The sequence below is a fragment of the Erpetoichthys calabaricus genome, chromosome 5, assembly GCF_900747795.2.
Source record: "Erpetoichthys calabaricus chromosome 5, fErpCal1.3, whole genome shotgun sequence".
Lineage (NCBI taxonomy): Eukaryota > Metazoa > Chordata > Cladistia > Polypteriformes > Polypteridae > Erpetoichthys > Erpetoichthys calabaricus.
This window is the reverse complement of record NC_041398.2, coordinates 21212214-21232796: the sequence shown is the minus strand read 5'-3', so window position 1 is coordinate 21232796 and position 20583 is coordinate 21212214. Positions and strand designations below refer to the sequence as shown.

The 20583-nt window shown below is 43.9% G+C and overlaps 1 protein-coding gene across 2 annotated transcripts in view; it reads left to right on the top strand.

The window, feature by feature from the left end:
* Positions 1-20583, top strand: part of LOC114644363 (zinc finger protein 845-like) — a 38085-nt gene that overhangs the window by 1464 nt on the left and 16038 nt on the right. The window contains exon 1 of one of the 2 annotated variants that reach the window (XM_028792498.2): positions 15383-15781. The exons of the other annotated variant lie outside the window; for it this stretch is intronic. The gene's annotated coding sequence lies outside the window, so the exon portion shown is untranslated. Of the gene's footprint in view, positions 1-15382; positions 15782-20583 lie in introns of those variants that run through there. 2 annotated transcript variants of the gene reach the window in all.

Below are 20583 nucleotides of genomic sequence, written 5' to 3'. Positions count from 1 at the left end.
TCCAAAGACATACAAGAATTCATACTGGAGAAAAACCCATATAGGGGTTTAAAATGTGGCAAAAGATTCTCAAACAAACAGCAGCCGCCTTCGCAGGCACAAAAGAATTAATACTGGTGAGAAGCCTTATAGTGTTTCTGAATTGAGTAATCGTTTCCCAGACAACAGATACTTTAATAGCCATATGAGAATTCACACTGGAGAAAATAACTGAAATTGTTCAAGTAGTGCTGGTACCAACGGGTCTTCTCAAAAAAAAAAAAAAAAATCCCGGACCCATCTGGGACCCCCTACCAGTTATCATTACTCCTTACGAAGAAGGAGGCACTTTTAGGGACAATACAAATACTATGCCAAGACCATGAACAAATCCTAGAGAATAACAACGGTACCAGTGCAGAAAATCACTTCTGGACTCGAGTGTGAAGTTCACTCCTGTTTTTGAAAATAAGCAAACCAAGTGTGGGAAATAGTCCGGACACAAACAGACGGACATCGTTCTGTCACCCAACACACGTTTATTCTGTACACTATTTACAAAGTCAATTGATTGCACAACCCGGTGCCGCAGCACCAATCACCCCAACAGTCCAGGCCTCTGTCCACAATATGCCTTCAGGCTGCCTCCTCCTCTCTTCTCTCTCTCTCTCTCTCTCTCTCAGACCTCGTCATCTTCCACCCGACTCCAGCCTTGATTGAAGGGAGGCGGCCCCTTTTATAGTCACCCGGATGTGCTCCAGGTGGTTCCTGGCAATCTTCCGCTGACACGCCCCTGTGTGGCGGAAGTGCCGGCTGTCTCTCCGGAAGCACTCCAGGTGTCTCTTTTCTTCTTCCCCCCAGCACTTCCTGGTGTGGCGGAGTGCTGGGGTCCCAAGTCCTCCAGGCATGGGGACACCCCCTGGCGGTGACCATGGGCCCCTACAGGGTTGAGCTTCCAAGCCCTGTACCCATGGCTCCCAATATAACCAGGGCGGTCGCCCCCTTGTGGTCTGGAGGAGGCATGAGCCGTCCTCCTGGGCGTCCCAGCTGCGTACCACCCCCAGCCGCGTGCCACACAAACCATTGTGGAGAAATTTAACAGAGATTGGGATCATGCGCTGATTACAGCACGTTGCCTCACCCACCACATGACAGACCACCGAGATTTGGATCCAAGTGCAGCCGTGAAACGAGTGACACCTTGGCACCACACTGAACAGTGGCTGGAGTGCCAATCCTGCCACCAAGCCCTAAGTTCTCCCTGCAGTTTGGAGGACCTGCTTGAAGGGCTGGATGCGGATTAACGTCATACCCAGGACGGAGCAATTGCAGGTTAAGGGTCTTGCTTGACGGAGTAGAGTCACTTCTGGTGTTCAAACTTGCAGCCTTCCGATTGCCAATACAGATCCCTATCCTCAGAGCCACCACAAGAAATTCACCCAGAGATAAAACGTTGTGCTGTTTGGAATGTGCAAGCGATTACCCAAATTACCCATCGTCACCATCACAGAATTCTCAATATGATACAAATGACCAGCTCCTATTTTATAATACTAATTTATTTTTAGCCTACGCCCACATGAACATGATGAAGCCATGACTGACCTCAAGTTTGGATGATGCTCAGGAGTTCTTGAAGAGCATGTGATGGACTGAGGAGTCAAAAGAGGAACCTTTGGACCAACATAAACTCTGTTTTTGGGCAAGAAAGAGGACTTGCACATCACAGTAAGACAGTCATTTCAACCTGCTAGATGTGTTGTGTCTTGATGATCAGAATGAGTTGGTGAAGGAACCTTGAATTCATCTGAGTATCTGAGGCTTCTTTGGGATAACGTGAGACCACCCAGTCATGACCTCAAGTTTAAGTAGAAGAACAGTCGGATTGTGAATCAAGAAGATAATGTGAAACCCACGAACCGACCTCCAAGAAAAGAGTGGAAGCCAAAACGAGTTAGAATTTTGTAATGGCCCACCCAAACCCCATTTAGATGCTGCTTGATCATCTAAAATTGTCACCGAGTTGAAGCAGTTCTTGCAGGACGAGTGGGCCAGAATTCCTTCACTGTGTTATCGGGGCAAGAAACGCTGGGGTGGAATTGTAACTGGGAGAGCTGGGGTCACCAGGCATTGAGTCCATGGTGGGGAGGATCACTTTTTCACCTCAGACAGTACTTCACTTTCTGTAATTAATTTAGAAATTAGGATCAAATGCATGCCCACTATGTTAAATATTACAGTAGACTTCAGTTGAGGGTCTTAAAACCATTTACTGGAAAAAAGTGCAATAGTGCAAAATACAAGAAGGGGGGCAAATGCTTTTTCATGTACCTCTATAAACGGGTGTGTGAGGGTGAATTGCCCCGAGTGCAGCAATCAGCCATGTGTTTTGAGGGAGGACGTGAAGAGAAGAAGTTTTGTACACACACATGCCATGTCTTTAGCTTTGTTTTCTCAAAAAAAAAAAAAAATTTGAATGGCGTTGCATTTTTTGGCTTGTAAAATGACATTTTTATTAAATCTCATCTTTCTAACATAAAACACTAAAGATACAAAATCGGAAGTATCGAAAGTATAATAATGATACAAATATCAATTTGTACTGCACATGTGCGAGGGATGCGCACATCACTTTCCGATTCATCGGAATCACTTTAGGTTTCAGTGAGTGCTTCAATTTCCCTGCCTGCTGACAGAGTCACCTCGTCATTGGTGCTGATGAGAAGCGTTTCTTACGAAATGCCATTATGAGGTTAGGAGAAGGCACATCTACACTGTTGCCAAGGTAACGCTTGGGCCTGACGCTTGCATGCAGTCATATGAAAAAGTTTGGGAGCCCCTCTTAATTCTTTGGATTTTTGTTTCTCATTGGCTTTTAACTTCCTTTTAATATACAACATGCCTTATGGAATCAGTAATATTTCAGCAGTGACATTAAGTTTATTGGATTAACAGAAAATATGCATCATAACAAAATTAGACAGGTGCATAAATGTGGGCACCCCAACAGAGATATGACATCAATACTTAGCTGAGCCTCCTTTTGCTAATCTAACAGCCTCTAGACGCTGTCCTCCTGTAGCCTCTGATGAGGGTCTGATTCTGGATGGAGGTATTTCTGACCATTCTTCATACAAAATCTTTCCATTCAGTTCAATTTGATGGACAGCCTGCTTCAAATCATCCCATAGATTGTCGATGATATTCAAGTCAGTGGACTGTGACGGCCATTCCAGAACATTATACTTCTCCCTCTCCATGAATGCCTTTGTAGATTTCCAACTGTGTTTTGGGTCATTGTCTTGTTGGAATATCCAACCCCTGCGTAACTTCAACTTTGTGACTGATGCTTGAACATTATCCTGAAGAATTTGTTGATATTGGGTTGAATTCATCCGACCCTCAACTTTAAAAAGGGCCCCGGTCCCTGAACTAGCCACACAGTCCCACAGCATGATGGAACCTCCATCAAATTGGACAGGTGGTAGCAGGTGTTTTTCTTGGAATGCGGTGTTCTTCTTCTGGGATGCCAAGCGCTTTTTGTTCTGACCAAATAACTCCAGTTTTGTCTCATCAGCCCAAAGCACTTTGCTCCACCATGAATCTGGCTTTTCTAAATGAGCATTGGCACACAACAAGTGACTCTGTTTGTGGCATGAGTACAGAAAGGGCTTCTTTCTCATCACCCTGCCATACAGATGTTCTTTGTGCAAATTGCGGTGAATTGTAGAACGATGTCCAGATACACCATCTGCAGCAAGATGTTCTTGCAGGTCTTTGGAGGTGATCTGTGGGTTGTCTGTCACCATTCTCACAATCCTGCTCATATGCCGCTCCTGTATTTGTCTTGGCCTGCCAGACCTGCTGGGTTTAACAGCAACTGTGCCTGTGGCCTTCCATTTCCTGATTCCATTCCTTACATTTGAAACTGACACTTTAAACCTCTGAGATGGCTTTTTGTAGCCTTCCCCTAAACCAGGAGACTCAACAATCTTTGTTTTCAGATCTTTGGAGAGTTGCTTTGAGGATCCCATGCTGTCACGCTTCTGCGGAGAGTCAAAGGGAAGGAAGCACAACTTGCGATTGACCACCTTAAATACCTTTATATCTCATGATTGGGCACACCGGTCTATGAAGTTCAAGCCTTAGAGAGCTAATCCAACCAATTTGGTGTTGCAAGTAATCATGGGCGGTTTCTCAGGGGGACAACTGACTCCGCCCAGTGAGGACAACTGACTCCACCCTTGAGAAACCACCCAGTGAGGACAACTGACTCTGCCCATGAGCTTCCCTGGGCCACAAAAGCATGACCGTCCAGAAGGAGGTATCACTTCTGACTAAAGCGTCCTAGATGAAGAAACATCTAGAATTTGTCATGCCATGTTACTTTGTTGTCATGGTTTTGATTCATTTTCATGCCATCAAGTGTTTTTTTTTTTTTGTTTGGTCCTTTAAGTAAATGTGGATGTGTTTGTTGGCACCCTAAAATGTATCTTCTGTCGAGCCTATCATTCTCTTAGATGACCACACCATGCTCTATGAGGTAGAACCAAACAATTGTTCTCTTCATTCACACTCGAGCTTTGATTCACACAGCCAGTTGTATCCAGCAGAGAGCGCACACTCCCTAGGAATGGGTTCGTTAATGACTGCAGTGTAGTACTTCCCAACTGTATGTACAGAACTATGTAGAAAGTTCTGAGAATGACTCAAGTGTTGGTTTTCACCAAGTTTGCTGCTTCAGTGTTTTTAGATCTTTTTGTCAGATGTTTCTATGGTACACTGAAGTAGAGTGACGAGCAGTTCAGATGTTTCAAAGGCTTTTATTGACAATGACATGAAGTTTATGCACAGAGTTAATATTTGCAGTGTTGGCCCTTCCTTCTTTTTCAAGACATCTGCAATGTCTTGCAGGCTGGCAATCAACTTCTAGGCCCAATCCTGACTGATGACAGCTGCCCATTCTTGATAGTCAATGCTTGGAGTTTGTCAGAATTGGAAGTTTTTTGTCTGTCCTCCCGCCTCTTGAGGACTGACCACAAGTTCTCAATGGGGAGTTTCCTTGACATGGTCCCCAAAATTCAAAGTTTTGTTCCCTGAGCCACTTAACTGTCACTTTTGCCTTATGACCTGGTGCTCCATCATGCTGGATTGTTCATTGTTGGTCACCAAACTGTTGTTGGATGGTTGGGAGAAGTTGCTCTCGGAGGATGCTGAGGAGACGGTTGTTTTAAAGGAGTGGACCTGGGCTAATGTCTTGTTAAAGAAGTGTTTTGACCTCGTTTTAATGGATTTTTTATTTTGCTTGTTTTAAACCTCCACATAGACACCTTGTTTTTCTGGATTATTTACTTATTTGAGGATGATTCTGAGCACTGCAGTTTTGAACACTGTTTGTTTTTTGAATTATCTCTCTATTATTAAAAAAAACAATCCTGGAGAGAAACAATAGGGCATCGAGACATGATGTTCATATTAAGATCACGGAAGACAGTTAAAAGACCAGCAAGGACCTTAAACATGAGACTTTGTGCCCAGAGATTGACCCAGGACCGTCTCGTGATGACGTAGAACATGAGATTCTTTCAAGACATGTCCTACTTACAACCAAAATTAAATAAGACCTGGGAGCAGCAAAACATTCAGTCATGTAAAGGATTTGAGCACACACAGATCCAGGGTCTCTGCTCATATAAAGCGTATAAGGACAATACGTTATAAATGAAACGTCGACGAATAAGCGAAGAAGCAAGCAGCGCAGAGTAAAGAGACTCAAAAGCATTGGAGAGGTAAAAGAGCAAAAAACATAAAATAATCTAGGTGCAAATTCAGAAAATAAGGAAAGAAATTATCAGCCCAGAACAAGTGGAATTGAAACAAAGCACGTCCAGTCGGGCTCAGAATTAAAAGACAGAGTAAAAGACCAAGTAGAACTTCATAAAGACGTTCACAAACGTTGGCACTATACACATGCAGAGCAGATTATGAAAGCAGTGGAATTCGAAAGGCTCAAAAAGAAAAAAAAGTATGCGCGATACAAATGTGGAGAAAGATAAAGAATATGAAAGTAGGAAAATTAGAAAGTATATTAAAAAGAAAGTAAAGATCGCAGTAGCACAAGCAAACGGAAATTATTGCTCAAAAAAGGGAAAATAATCACCACGGACCAGGTGTCATTGGGAAAAAAATCAGGACAAAGCGAGGTCAGAAATGAAAGACAAAGAGTAGAGAACAAAGTAAAACGTCAGAAAGAGGTTACAAAACAAGGGGGGCCAAACACATGCACAGCAGGTTAGAGATAATGAAAACTGGAATTCAAAAGACTCAAAAAAAACGTAGCCGCGAAACACATGCAGAGCGAGATACAGAATATGAAAGCAGAAAAAAACGACTGTCAAAAAAAAAATAAAAGTAAACATCGCATTAGCACAAACAAAGAGAAATTATTACTCAGAGAAATAACTAAAAGGCAAATAAAGATCAGATATATGGACATAGGTAGAATGTCAGAAGTACGGAAATATTGTAAAGCTTTGAAGTTTAAGTCAGAGAATTTCAAAAATGTGTTTTACCTCACATGCATTTATTGGTTACTTTGTAAAAAAAATTATTAACTGCTGATGATGTCGATCGCTTTGTCTGTGCTGAAATTGCAAACCGAGAAACCTCTCCTGAATTATGGTACAAAGTCATTAAACACGTGTCTCACGGACCTCATTTAAAAGATTCAGCATATTGGGACTCGAAAGATTCCAAATATTGTCTTTACAGAAGTTCTGAAATAAAAGTGAAACTAATGAAATAGCAACAATTCAAAGAAAAAAAAATCTTAAAAGTGTGTATCCGGAAAACCAAACACGGGGGTTGGTGAGCGAAGTCCCCTAGTCCTCTTTAATAAAATCCCTGTGTGCGTCCATGTGTCCGGGTGTGTGTGTCTTCTGGTGAAGTGCGCATGCGCGGGGCACGGTGCGATGCTTCAAAGGCCGCCGGACGCGTCACACAAGACAGAGAGGGCGGGACCTATAAAATATCGCGCGGCCGATCCAATCGGATTTCGGTAAATGAGGTAAGACCTAAAACATAACGCACGAAAAATCCAATCGGGTACTGAGACGCGGAGACCAGCTTCCCCAAAGAGGTGGGATTAGTGTTTGTTGTTGTGCAAGTGTTCACTCTGAGGATGTCAGATTTGTGATTAACAAACTTGGCCTGGTAAAGTGTTTTCCTAAATATACGAATTTTCATGATAAAAGTAGATTTATTTTCGCGCACATAAAATCCGTTGCTGGGACGACTACGGTCCCGATCGGTCCCGACTACAAGCAGCACCACCTGCAGTTGCTGGTGTGTTGTGACAGGCTGACACTGCAGATAGAAGACAAATGAAGCCAGCGACAAAATCCGGTCCAGGAGTGGGGACCCGAGGAATGGAGTCTGTCGGTGTCCTCCAAGCACATGCGGACGGCATTCTCAGAAAGCAGGTGGTGACGTCACCCATCCGTCCATTGGCTTCGAGGTGTTTCTTCAGGTCCAGGGCACCATCGTATGAACATGCAAGTCATTACAGGGATACAATTCACTCCAAAGTAGGAGATCATTTTGCGCCAGCTAACAAAATGCATGGTTATGGCATCCCCAAGAGTGCTTTCCACTTCTCTTAATCCATCTTTTTGTCATAATGCTTGCATGGCAGTCTTATGTTTCTTCCTTTATCGGCTCATGTGCTTAATGTGGATGTGGTTATTAATTTAAGTAAAAAGTACGTTTTATGAGATATACTTCACAGATGACATATTTCAAATTTATGCCTACACCAATTGCATTGGGAAATCCTATAATGCGCTTAATTACGTTTGCAAACTCACAATGCGTGAAATCTAGCGAGGTACCCGTCTGTTGGGATGAATATGACTACAGGTGCTACACAGCAAACTATCTAAAAGTAAGAAAGAAAACTGGATCTATGCAAGCAGTCAGAAGCACTTCAGACAAAGGTAGCAGCCGGAGGCCCATTGTGTGCCTTCTCTCTCATATTCTGTCATTTCCTGGTGCTTTGTTTGTTTCCTGTCTGCTTTGTGACTGTCACCAAAGGACGCTGCTGTGAAAACATATTTCATATTTGTCTGAATACTTCCAATGTTTGAAGGTGACTAGGGTGGTCCCATGTTAGCATTTAGGAAGGTGACCTGGGTGGTCCCATGTTAGTATTTATGAAGTTGACTAGGTTGGTCCCTTGTCAGTATTTAGTGCCCCAGCTTCGCTTGGTAAGTTGTGTTCTTCCTACACTTTTCCTCTGTACCCTCATGTGTCTCAGTCGCTCTTGCCCGCAGCTTTCTCTCCTAATCGCATCATCACCCCTACCATTGAGCCAATCACCTATCAAATTGCTTGGAAGGACCAGATGCACCACCCATTTTTTATTACACTCCCTGGCCACTTTATTAGGTACACCTGTTCGACTCCTTGTTAATGCCAATATCTAATCAGCCAATCACATGGCAGCAACTCAGTGCATTTCGGCCCGTAGACATCATCAAGACCACATGCTGAAGTTGAAAGAATGGAGTAAGAAAGGGGACTGAAGTGACTTGAAATGTGGTGTGGTTGTTGGGCTGAGTATTTCAGAGACTGCTGATCTACTTGGATTGTCATGCACAACCATCTCTCGGGTTTACAGAGAATGGTCTGAGAAAGGGAAAATATAAAGTGAGTGGCAGTCCTCTGGCTGAAAATGCCTTGTTGATGTCAGAGGAGAATGGGCAGACTGGTCCGAGCTGATAGAAAGGCAACAAACACTCCAATAAGCACTCGTTACAAGCGAGGTCTGCAGAAGAGCAGCTCTGAACACACAACACGTCAAACCTTGAAACAGGTGGGCTACAGCAGCAGGAGACCCCACCGGGTGCCACTCCTGTCAGCTAAGAACAGGCAACTGAGGCTACAATTCACACGGGCTCAGCAGAATTGGTCAATAGAAGATTGGAACAATGTTGCCTGGTCAGAGGAGTCTTGATTTCTGCTGCGACTTGCAGATGGTCAGGTCAACAACATGAAAGCATGGATTTTATCCTGCCTTGTATCAACAGTTCAGGCTGCTGCTGGTGGTGTAATGGTGTGGGGAATTTGTTCTTTTGGCTCTTTAGTACCAACTGAGCATCGTTTAAATGCCACAGCCTACCTGAATGTTACTGCTGACCATGTCCATCCCTTTACGACCACAGTGTGCACATCTCCAGATGGCTCCTTCCAGCAGGATAACACACACCGTAACAAAGCTCAGATCATCTCAGACAGGTATCTTGAACATGACGATGAGCTCACTGTTTTCAAATGGCCTCCGCAGTCACCAGATCTCAATCCAGTAGAGAACCTTTGGGATGTGGTGGAATGGGAGATTCGCATCAACGATGTGCAGCTGACAAATCTGCAGCAACTTTGTGAGGCTGTCATGTCAGTATGGACCAACATCCTTGAGGAATGTTTCCAGCACCTTGTTGACCACGAATTACGACAGATCTGAATGGAAAAGGAGGTCCAATCCGTTACTACCAAGGTGTACCTAATAAAGTGGCCGGTGAGTGTATATAGGGGGTAGTTTTACGGAACGTTTTAAAGTGGTTTGTGAAGTGATTTTTAACAGTTTTTACCTTTCCATGTGAGTCACTTCACAGCAAGAGCACAATCTGCAGTCTCAAAAGTGAAAAAAGTGTAGCGTGGTGACTCAGGGGTTAGTACTGGTGTGTCACAGATTGTGTGTCCCGGGTTCACATCCTGCACTCAGTGGTTGTCCTTGTGGTGTATGTGTGCTCTCTTTATGTTTCTGTCAGTTACTTCCAGAGCAGGCTTCCTTTTTCTTGCATGCCCTCACTTTAGTTCTTGTCCCTTGTGCTTGTTTTATTGTCTGCCTCCAGCCCTCCATCGCTGGATGTTTCTACATCAAAGCCAATGGGCTGCCTTTCCCAGTTCCTCTGTACCACAGTTAAAGAAGTTGAGGACATCATACAGAGGATGAGACCTTCAACGTGTTCATTGGACCCTTTTCCTACTCCTCTGGTAAAAGCGAAAGTATCAGACATACAGTGCATCCGGAAAGTACTCAAAGTGCATCACTTTTTCCACATTTTGTTATGTTACAGCCTTATTCCAAAATGGATTAAATTCATTTTTTTCCTCAGAATTCTACACACAACACCCCATAATAACAACGTGAAAAAAGTTTACTTGAGGTTTTTGCAAATTTATTAAAAATAAAAAAATTGAGATATCACATGTACATAAGTATTCACAGCCTTTGCCATGAAGCTCCAAATTGAGCTCAGGTCCATCCTGTTTCCCCTGATCATCCTTGAGATGTTTCTGCAGCTTCATTGGAGTCCACCTGTGGTAAATTCAGTTGACTGGACATGATTTGGAAAGGCACACACCTGTCTATATAAGGTCCCACAGTTGACAGTTCATGTCAGAGCACAAACCAAGCATGAAGTCAAAGGAATTGTCTGTAGACCTCCTAGACAGCATTGTCTCAAGGCACAAATCTGGGGAAGGTTACAGAAAAATTTCTGCTGCTTTGAAGGTCCCAATGAGCACAGTGGCCTCCATCATCCGTAAGTGGAAGAAGTTCGAAACCACCAGGACTCTTCCTAGACTTGGCTGGCCATCTAAACTGAGCGATCAGGGGAGAAGGGCCTTAGTCAGAGGGGTGACCAAGAACCCGATGGTCACTCTGTCAGAGCTCCAGAGGTCCTCTCTGGAGAGAGGAGAACCTTCCAGAAGGACAACCATCTCTGCAGCAATCCACCAATCAGGCCTGTATGGTAGAATGGCCAGACAGAAGCCACTCCTTAGTAAAAGGCACATGGCAGCCCACCTGGAGTTTGCCAAAAGGCACCTGAAGGACTCTCGGACCATGAGAAAGAAAATTCTCTGGTCTGATGAGACAAATATTGAACTCTTTGGTGTGAATGCCAGGCGTCACGTTTGGAGGAAACCAGGCACCGGTCATCACCAGGCCAATACCATCCCTACAGTGAAGCATGGTGGTGGCAGCATCATGCTGTGGGGATGTTTTTCAGCGGCAGGAACTGGGAGACTAGTCAGGATAAAGGGAAAGATGACTGCAGCAATGTACAGAGACATCCTGGATGAAAACCTGCTCCAGAGCGCTCTTGACCTCAGACTGGGGCGATGGTTCATCTTTCAGCAGGACAACGACCCTAAGCACACAGCCAAGATATCAAAGGAGTGGCTTCAGGACAACTCTGTGAATGTCCCTGAGTGGCCCCGCCAGAGCCCAGACTTGAATCCGATTGAACATCTCTGGAGAGATCTTAAAATGGCTGTGCACCGACGCTTCCCATCCAACCTGATGGAGCTTGAGAGGTGCTGCAAAGAGGAATGGGCGAAACTGGCAAAGGATAGGTGTGCCAAGCTTGTGGCATCATATTGAACAAGACTTGAGGCTGGAATTGCTACCAAAGGGGCATCGACAAAGTATTGAGCAAAGGCTGGGAATACTTATGGACATGGGATTTCTCAGTTTTTTTTATTTTTAATAAATTTGCAAAAACCTCAAGTAAACTTTTTTCATGTTGTCATTATGGGGTGTTGTGTGCAGAATTCTGAGGAAAAAATGAATTTAATCCATTTTGGAATAAGGCTGTAACATAACAAAATGTGGAAACAGTGATGTGCTGTGAGTACTTTCTGGATGCACTGTAAGTCCTCCTATTGCTGGTATCATTATTCACTCTCTCCAGAGTGGCTTAGTCCCACTGGCCTTGAAAACCGCAAAAATGAGACCTCATTTAAAAAAATCCTTCTTGGATCCTGAAGTGATAGCAAACTATCATCCGATCTCCAACCTTCCGATTTTGTTTAAGGTTTTGGAAAAGGTTGTTTTGGTTCAGCTTCAGGATCACCTCAAAAAATTCAATCTGGTTTCCAATCTTCTCACAGCACAGAGACCACCCTGGTCAAAGTCACCAATGACCTCCTGATGGCTGCTGACCAGGGCTCTCCATCACTCCTTATCCTCCTGGACCTCACAGCAGCATTTGATACGGTAGATCATAATGTTCTCCTTCATCATCTTCACTATACAATTGGACTTTCTGCCATTGCTTTGGAGTTATTTGAGTCCTGTCTTACAGACAGGACTGAGTATGTGGCCTTGGGGGGATGCTAAATCTCATACCCACACTGTCACCCGTGGGGTCCCACAAGGATCAATCCTTGGGCCGCCCCTCTTTAATATCTATATGCTACCCCTGGGTCACATCATCTGCAAGCATGGAGTTTCATTCCATTGATACGCAGCTCTATGTGAGACTGGATTCGACTTCTCTTACACCTCCATCGACTCTTTCCTCTTGCTTGGATGTGATTGAGGCCTGGATGTTCAAGAACTTCCTCAAGCTCAACAGCACCTTAACTGAAGCTCTTTTAATTGGCACTTCGTTCCTCAGTAAATTGTATTTCCTTTTCTGTCCGTACCATTACCCTCTCCCCCTTCTGTTACAAATCTGGGTGTCAAGTTAGACTCCCATCTGTCATTTGATACACATGTCCATCACCTTTGTGAAATTGCATTCCTTCATCTCCATAACATAGCCAAACTCCATCTCCCTCTGTGATGCTGAGAAGCTGGTTCATGCCTTTGTCTCATCCAGGCTGGACTATTGTAACGCACTCCTCATTGGGATATCCAACAAGAGCCTTCAAAAGTGTCAACAAATTCAAAATAGTGCTGCAAGAATCCTGATGAGGGTGCGGATAATATGGACACATGTCACCAATCCCTCGGTCACTTCATTGGCTCCCTATCCATCTCCGTATCGAATACAAACTCTGTTCGTTTTCTCATCAGTGTATCCATGGAAATGCTCCACAATATCTGAAGGAACTCCTTATATTACAGTCCACTAGAAGAAACCTCAGTTTTACTAATAACCCCCTGTGACCAAACTTCGTACAATGGGTGACCGAGCCTCTGCAGCCGCTGCTCTGGAATGTTCTACCAGAGAGCCTAAGAACACAGCAGATTGTGGGCCGTTTTAAAAAAACAGCTAAAGACTTTTCTATTTAGGAAAGCTTATTAACAAGAATGCTATTGTCGTTTTATCTCTGTTTTTATCTTGCTTTGTCTTTGTTTAAACTTTTTTTTTTACTGCTAATGTACAGTGTCCCTATAAATAAAATGCATTATTATTATTATTTTATTGAGACCTCGCATGGCAAAGCTGAGACAGGGATGGACATGTGGGATGACCGGAGGCTGAGCGCCTTCATGGCTTGTTTAATTTTGTGTTTTCTTCGTTGGCCTCACTCTGCTGATGGATGTGAGTATGAAGCAGTAGAGGGGCTGTGTCACGTCTCTGTCTGTTCTTTACATCAGCGGTTCCCAAACTGTGGTACCGGTACGCGGAGCCTTTTCAGGTGGTACGCATCGCGGTCCCTGCAATTTAATTTATCTGTGCAAAACCCTTTATGACAAGCCTGTTGTGAGCAAAAACCAATGAAACTGTTTCAATACAATAATATGTGGATTCCCAAATTTAGTGTGGTGTGAAATTTCGTCATCTGAATAAATAAAACCTATTACTGTATTCGAATCAGTATTTAGTTCATTTAACGCTACCATAATTCCGTTTCGCGGAAGTCAACTTCTACTTCTTCATTGTTTGAGCTTTTGGTCACTAGATGAAAGCACAACGCCGACACTATTCAGTCTTCGGTAACTCTGCCTCACAGAAACCGCTCGCGTTTGTTGTTATACGTTAACTGCCGCTGTATCGCAACGTTTAGTCACTAGATCTAAGCACAAAGCCGATACCATTTCGTCTTCGGGAACTGCGTCACATACAGGCCGAAGGCAGGATTTAGTTTCAGGGCAGAATGTATCAATTTATGTACATGCACAAATTTTTTCATTAATTTTATACATAATTTCTTCCAATTCTTTAACTTTTATTCAGATTTCGGGGCGGTTGTAGTCAGTGTCGTGAATTTGCTGTATATTACCTAATTAAGAATTAATCATTCATTGCAGTACTTGCTTTTTAATTTTTTTGCTAAAAATTCGGGTGGTACGCAACGCAAATCACTTAACCTCAGGTGGTACTTGACGTCCAAAAGTTTGTGAACCCCTGCTTTTCATTAGCGGCTAAGAATCGTTGCTGGCAAGACCCTCATCTAAACAGAGCGCGATCTAAACTTTGTTTGCTTTGATCTTGTTCCTGTTCTTGCTTTCCTCCCACATCACCGGCGATGTGCAGGTCACTTTCACCGACGATTCCAAACTGACCATTAAGTGAGTGGGCAGTGTAATGCGAGTCCTGGGGGCAGGGCTGTTTCGTGCTTTGTGCCCGGTGCATTCTGGGTTGGCTGAATTGGATTAAGTGGAATTGACAAGGTGAGTGTTAACATTACACGTCGGGTACAAACGGAAGGTCTTACGTGACATTGAAGTGATAAATCGGTTTACTCTGAGGTGTCTCACCTACAAAAATTTTCAACTCTTGTCAATTTTTCCAAAAACATTTCTTCAGTTTAATTTTTTAGCAAATGTGATTATTTTATCATAGGTAACATCGTAGGTCTTCACAGAAATACGTGATAAATGCAACGAAAGTTTATATACCGATTTCACGTTTTTGCACATTTAACCTTTATATTGTTGAGCGGATTTCAAAGGGCACACAATCACGGAGTACACAAGTACACTGCACAAGTGCCAGACTCGGTTGTACAGCAGAGGTTATCCATCCATTATCCAAACTGCTATATCCTAACTACAGGGTCACGGGGGTCTGCTGGAGCCAATCCCAGCCAACACAGGGCACAAGGCAGGAAACAATCCTGGGCAGGGTGCCAACCCACCGCAGGACACACACAAACACACCCACACACCAAGCACACACTAGGGCCAATTCAGAATCGCCAATCCACCTAACCTGCATGTCTTTGGAATGTGGGAGGAAACCCACGCAGACACGGGGAGAACATGCAAACTCCACGCAGGGAGGACCCGGGAATTGAACCCAGGTCCCCAGATCTCCCAACTGCGAGGCAGCAGCGCTACCCACTGCGCCACCGTGCCGCCCCCATCCATTATCCAAACTGCTATATCCTAACTACAGGGTCACGGGGGTCTGCTGGAGCCAATCCCAGCCAAGATAGGGCGCAAGGCAGGAAACAAACCCCGGGCAGGGCACACACACACGGGACAATTTAGAATCGCCAATGCACATAACCTGCATGTCTTTGGGCTGTGGGAGGAAACCGGAGCACCCGGAGGAAACCCACGCACACACGGGGAGAACATGCAAACTCCACGCAGGGAGAAAACGGGAAGCGAACCCGGGTCTCCTAACTGCAAGGCAGCAGCGTTATATGAGGTAAAAAATGGATCGTGAACTCCTGGGACTTATTTATCGCTGTCTGCCGTCTCATGTCACTTGTGTTTATTTTATTGTCGGGCACAGGTTGTGGATCATCCGTCCCTACATTTGCTAACACATCGTAATCCTACCTCGACTTGATGACAAACATAAAACAAGCGGAAGCTAACATGCGTGGGTGGGCGGGGCCGTGAGCCTAGCGTCGCATGTGGATGACGTCTCCACATGTCGCAATGTTTCTTCTGTGCAGCGCACGGCTTCCACTCCTGATTTATTCTGCCGGGTGAAGAAGAAGCAAAACTGCGGAAGGTGACACAAAGTCGGACACACGGGTGGGAATATTCGGCGACGAGGGGAAAACGGGAACATTTTAGAAGGTGACTGGCACCGCTCGACTTTGAACAGTAAGCTCTGTGTTTTGGTCATTTTTACAGTGTTTTTCCAGCGGCACAGCGAATATTAATTTCATTCGTTTTTTTTCATTTTCTAACCTTTCTCTAACATTTTCATTTTCTACTCCGGCACAGGGTCAAGAGGTTCTTTTGGAGCCGATCCCAGCTAGTATAGGGCGCAAGGCTATCGCAGGGCACATTCTTGGACTAATTTAGGATCGCCAATTTATCTAACCTGCATGGTTTTGTACTGTGGGATCTCACTTCCAGTTGGTCTGGTGTGGAAATGTTCTGACTCGGATTTGGGGTGTTATGAAGATATAGCTGCTCCGTGTGCAGGCGCATTAGGGCTTGATTGTCACGGATCTATTCACTCGCCGTTACACAGTTTTCATTTCACGCATGCGCCGTGGCGTCCTGGCTGTCTACGTGCACGCGCAGCCGTTCGCTCTCCCTTTCAGTCCCGCGCAACGCCGGCGCGAAGGCCACCATCAGATTTCACGGACGTATTACGTGCTGCTGGCGTTTAGATGCGGAACTTTGTGTTGGAAAGCGGGCAGTAAACTTCGTTAAAGGGCTGTCGAGAAATGCCACTTTTCAGAAAGTGTTTAGTTTCATCATCAATGAGTTTGATGCGCTTACAACGTTCTTTTTAGGGATAGTTTCAATTCTGTACACCAAATATGAAACGTGTAGGGTATGACGGAAGTGTAATAAAATAGCAATAATAATAAGAAGAGTACACCAAGTGGTGGCTCTGTGGTTAAAGGATCTGGACTGGTAACTCGAAGGTTGCCGGTTCGAGTCCTGACAGTGACAGAAGGAATGCTACTCCATTGCGCTCAGCAAGACCCTCAACCTCTAAGGGAGCTATACAAATAGCTGACCCTGCACTCCGACCCCTCAACCCCTCTGGAGAGTGATTTGGGTTATGCGAAAAGTGACAAATTCCTAATACAAGAAATTTTATATGGCGAATAAAGGACTGATTTATTTTTTTCTTGTCACCGAAGTGCTATCTGCAATGACATTTAAAGACAAACCTTTATAACCAACTAGCTGAAATACCCGGCGTTGCCTGGGAGGAAAATAACATTTTTTTTTAAATTGTTTGAGAGAAATATAATTAAAGAAATAATACAACTTGACAGATTACATTTTGTTTTGTGGTGTAGCAATACGTTTTTACATGCAGAATTTTTGACGACGAAAAAAAAAGTTCATTAAATTAATATTATTAGGTTGATTTAATTTAATACCACTACAACATTCTTACAATAAGAACAATGCAAGATGAAAATATAGTTAACAAATATTAAACGACAAACAAATAATACTCCGGATTTTTAATGATAAAACTGTCGGTTACTTTTGCGGAGCACACCAGAAACGTTCCGAGTGTCAGCTGGATGATAACATCCGTACAAGACCGTGCAGTCTTCTGTATACTGTATATAAGATTGTGGCTAATTGTTGGAGAGGGGTTTATTGGACGGTACTTTGTGGAATAAAAACTCTTTATTTTCTTTTATAATACGCTATTATTATTTAGCATCTACTATTTAAAGCATTTACACACTTTTCCTTATATATAAGATTGTGGCTAATTGTTGGGGAGGTGTTTATTGGAAAGTGCTTTGTGGAATGAAAACTCTTTATCTTCTTATATAATACGCTATTATTATTATTTAGCATCTACTAGTTAAAGCATGTACACACTTTTCCTTACGTTTCTTTTTCTCCACGTGTAGAATATGCCAAGTTTGAACCTTCATTTCCTGTTGCTGGGCAACTGTGCCAACCACTGCACCACCATATCACCCCTCACCTAACAGCTCATGGAAAGCATTTAAACAATGTCCATAACAAATATGCACCTTCACATTTAGAGCCTTTTCAATACGTCAGCTGACACGCACACACACATAACAGCAGCATTTTATAATTGAAAGAAATTGTCTCCTTTTATTTTTTTTATAATGAACAAAGAACATTTTTCCCTATGGCTTGATCAGCATCTGAAGGAATGATGTTTTATACATATAAACATGTTTATAAGCGAAGTGGAGACGTTTTCATTTTCTTCATATGTAATACGCTATCCTGGGTGTCTGCTTGTCTGTCCAGGATTTTAAATCACCTGTAGCTCGCAAACGGTTTGACCGATTAACTTGAAATTTGGTACACATGTACTACGTGACGTCTGCTTTTGGGGTGATGATTTTTTATTACTATTTTTATTTTATTGTAGAATCAACTCTCGGCAGCGCGCAGCAGGGCGGCCGTGCGGCGCATGCGTACAGGCGCCTTTCTCCTCCCTACCGGCTTCGCCATCACTTCCCTTAGCTCTTCATGTCTTAAATCATTCTTGAGGCAGATTGAAGACTTAAGTACCAGCTTAAGTGAAAAATTATGTACCAAGTAATTGCAACACAAACGCTGACTTAATCAATTTTAACGCGAAAAGATGCCGACGGAAGAAGAGAAGCGGGCCGCTAGGGTGGAGAAAACAAGAGCTGCTCAGGAAGCATCAAGCACATCAACCTCTGAGCAAACAAATAGTTTCCCTCCTCTTTCTCTGTACGTTTACCATAAGTCACGTACAGAGAAAGAGGAAGAAAACTAGAAGTCAAGGGGATTCACTGCACGTACGCCGTTACTGGTTGTATTTAAATTCTTATCTTGTGGACTGTACTGTATTGCTGTGTCTGAGGCTCTTTGGCGCCCCCTTGTGGTTACTAAGTGTCAACTGGATGATAACATACATACAAGACCGTGAGATTGTTACATTCGGCTTTATATATGGTGGTCCAGGTCTAACTGTGCAACTTTTAATGCAATGCAGGAAAACAATGCAAGACAAAAGAATTGTTCGAAATATATTGCAATAAACGAATGCAGGGCAGGTGCTGCCATCTATCGGCAACAAAAATATTTTTTTTTTGTGAATTCTCCTATGTAATAAACTTAAGTTATAGCGTAATGAAAAGTTCATAATTAGATCTGGACCACCCTGTATATAAGAAGTCCTGTTCTGCTGGAAACCATAATACAGTGCTGAAAAAAAATAAGGGAACACTTAAATCACACATGAGATCTCAATGAGTGAAATATTGAAATGGAAAATCTTTCCTGAGTAATGCTGTGTAATTCATTGAGAACATAAGGATGTAAGTGAACGACGGTCAATGGAAACCCAAATCGCCAACCCACTGAGTTCTGATTCAACGTCACACCAAACATCAAAGTCAAAAATTGAAATCCCAGGCTGGTGTGACTTGTGTGAATTTCAGCACGGCGACTCGTAATGTGACTCACTAGTGTGTGCCCCCCAACAACATCTGGGCCTGCTCCCGATGAGATGCAAGATGGTGTCCTGAGAGGTCTCCTCCCAGACATGGATCAGGGCATCAGTGAGCTCCTGGACAGTCTGTGATGCTACTTGGCCACCTTGGATATGCCGATACATAATATCCCAGAGGTTCTCAATCTGGTTTCAGGTCTGGGGCATGTGTGGGCCAGTCAATGGCATCAATGCCTTCACCATCCAGGAAATGCTTACACACTGTGGCCTCATGAGGCTGGGCATTTGTCCTGCACCAGGAGGAATCCAGGGTCTGACAATGGCTCTGAGGATTTCATCCTGGCATTTAACAGCAGTCAGGGGTACCATTGTCTAGCACATGGAGGTCTGTGTGACCCTCCAAGGATATGCCACCCCGGACAAACAACTGACTCAACACTAAACGGGTCATAGTCTTTGTGATGTTGCAGGTTCCAAAACGTTCACCACGGCGTCTCCAGACTCTTTCACGTCTGTCACATGTGTTCTCATCAGAGAAGAGAATGGGGTGCCAATGGCCGAGCTGAGGACTGTGTATTCGCAGGGTGATGGGCTGTGAGCATAAGGTCCTCGTGCCACCCTCGTGGAGTCTGTTTCTGACGGTTTGGTGCACACCAGTAGCCAGCTGGAGGTTATTTTGTTGGGCTTTGCCAGTGCTGCTCCTGGAAAACAGAGGAGTAGATACCAGGCCTGCTGCTGGGTTGATGCCCTTCTTACAGGCCTGTCCAGCTCTCCTCATCTAATGACCCATCTCCTCATATCTCCTGAATGGGCTGCAGGTACCACCTCATACTATCAGTGGTGACAAGGACACTAGCAAAACTAGAGAAGAATCGGAGAGAGCAGCTGCCTGTGGCCACCATTGCCTTTTTTGGGGGCATCCTGCTGTTGCCTCTCCAGTTGTTGTCACTTTCCTTTGCACCAAAGCAGGTGACGTTAATTCACAGTCGCTTGTGTTTCCTAACTGGACAGACTGACATCCCTGAAGCTGCACTGACTTGGTGTTAGACTGGGATGATTAAGTGTCCCCTTCATTTTTCTTTTGAGTAGCATATTATTATTTCTTGATACATTTTTAACAATCATTAATTTGTACCCTTGTGTGTATATCTTTGTGTTTTTTAATTTATTCATTCATCATTTATTATTTCCACTGGCAAAATAAAACTGCTGAAAAACAATTAAAGGAACCCTGTGAAAACACATTTGCTCTCAATGGGAAAACAAATCCTGCTGGCTCTCTCTGCTGCTATGGACTGATATGGTGATGTGTGAGGAACGAAAGGATGGAAATGAAAATGATGAACCTACAGAGGGCGGGCTGAATTCAAAGACCCCCCAAAAATCAAAGGGAAAAAATGAGGTGGTAGGCAAGCAAGAGAGTCCATTTTGCTGAAATGTCATTGCAGCAACTCCAAATCGTACTCAGTAGTTTGTACCCCTTCACCACGTGCTTGTATGTCTGCCTGAC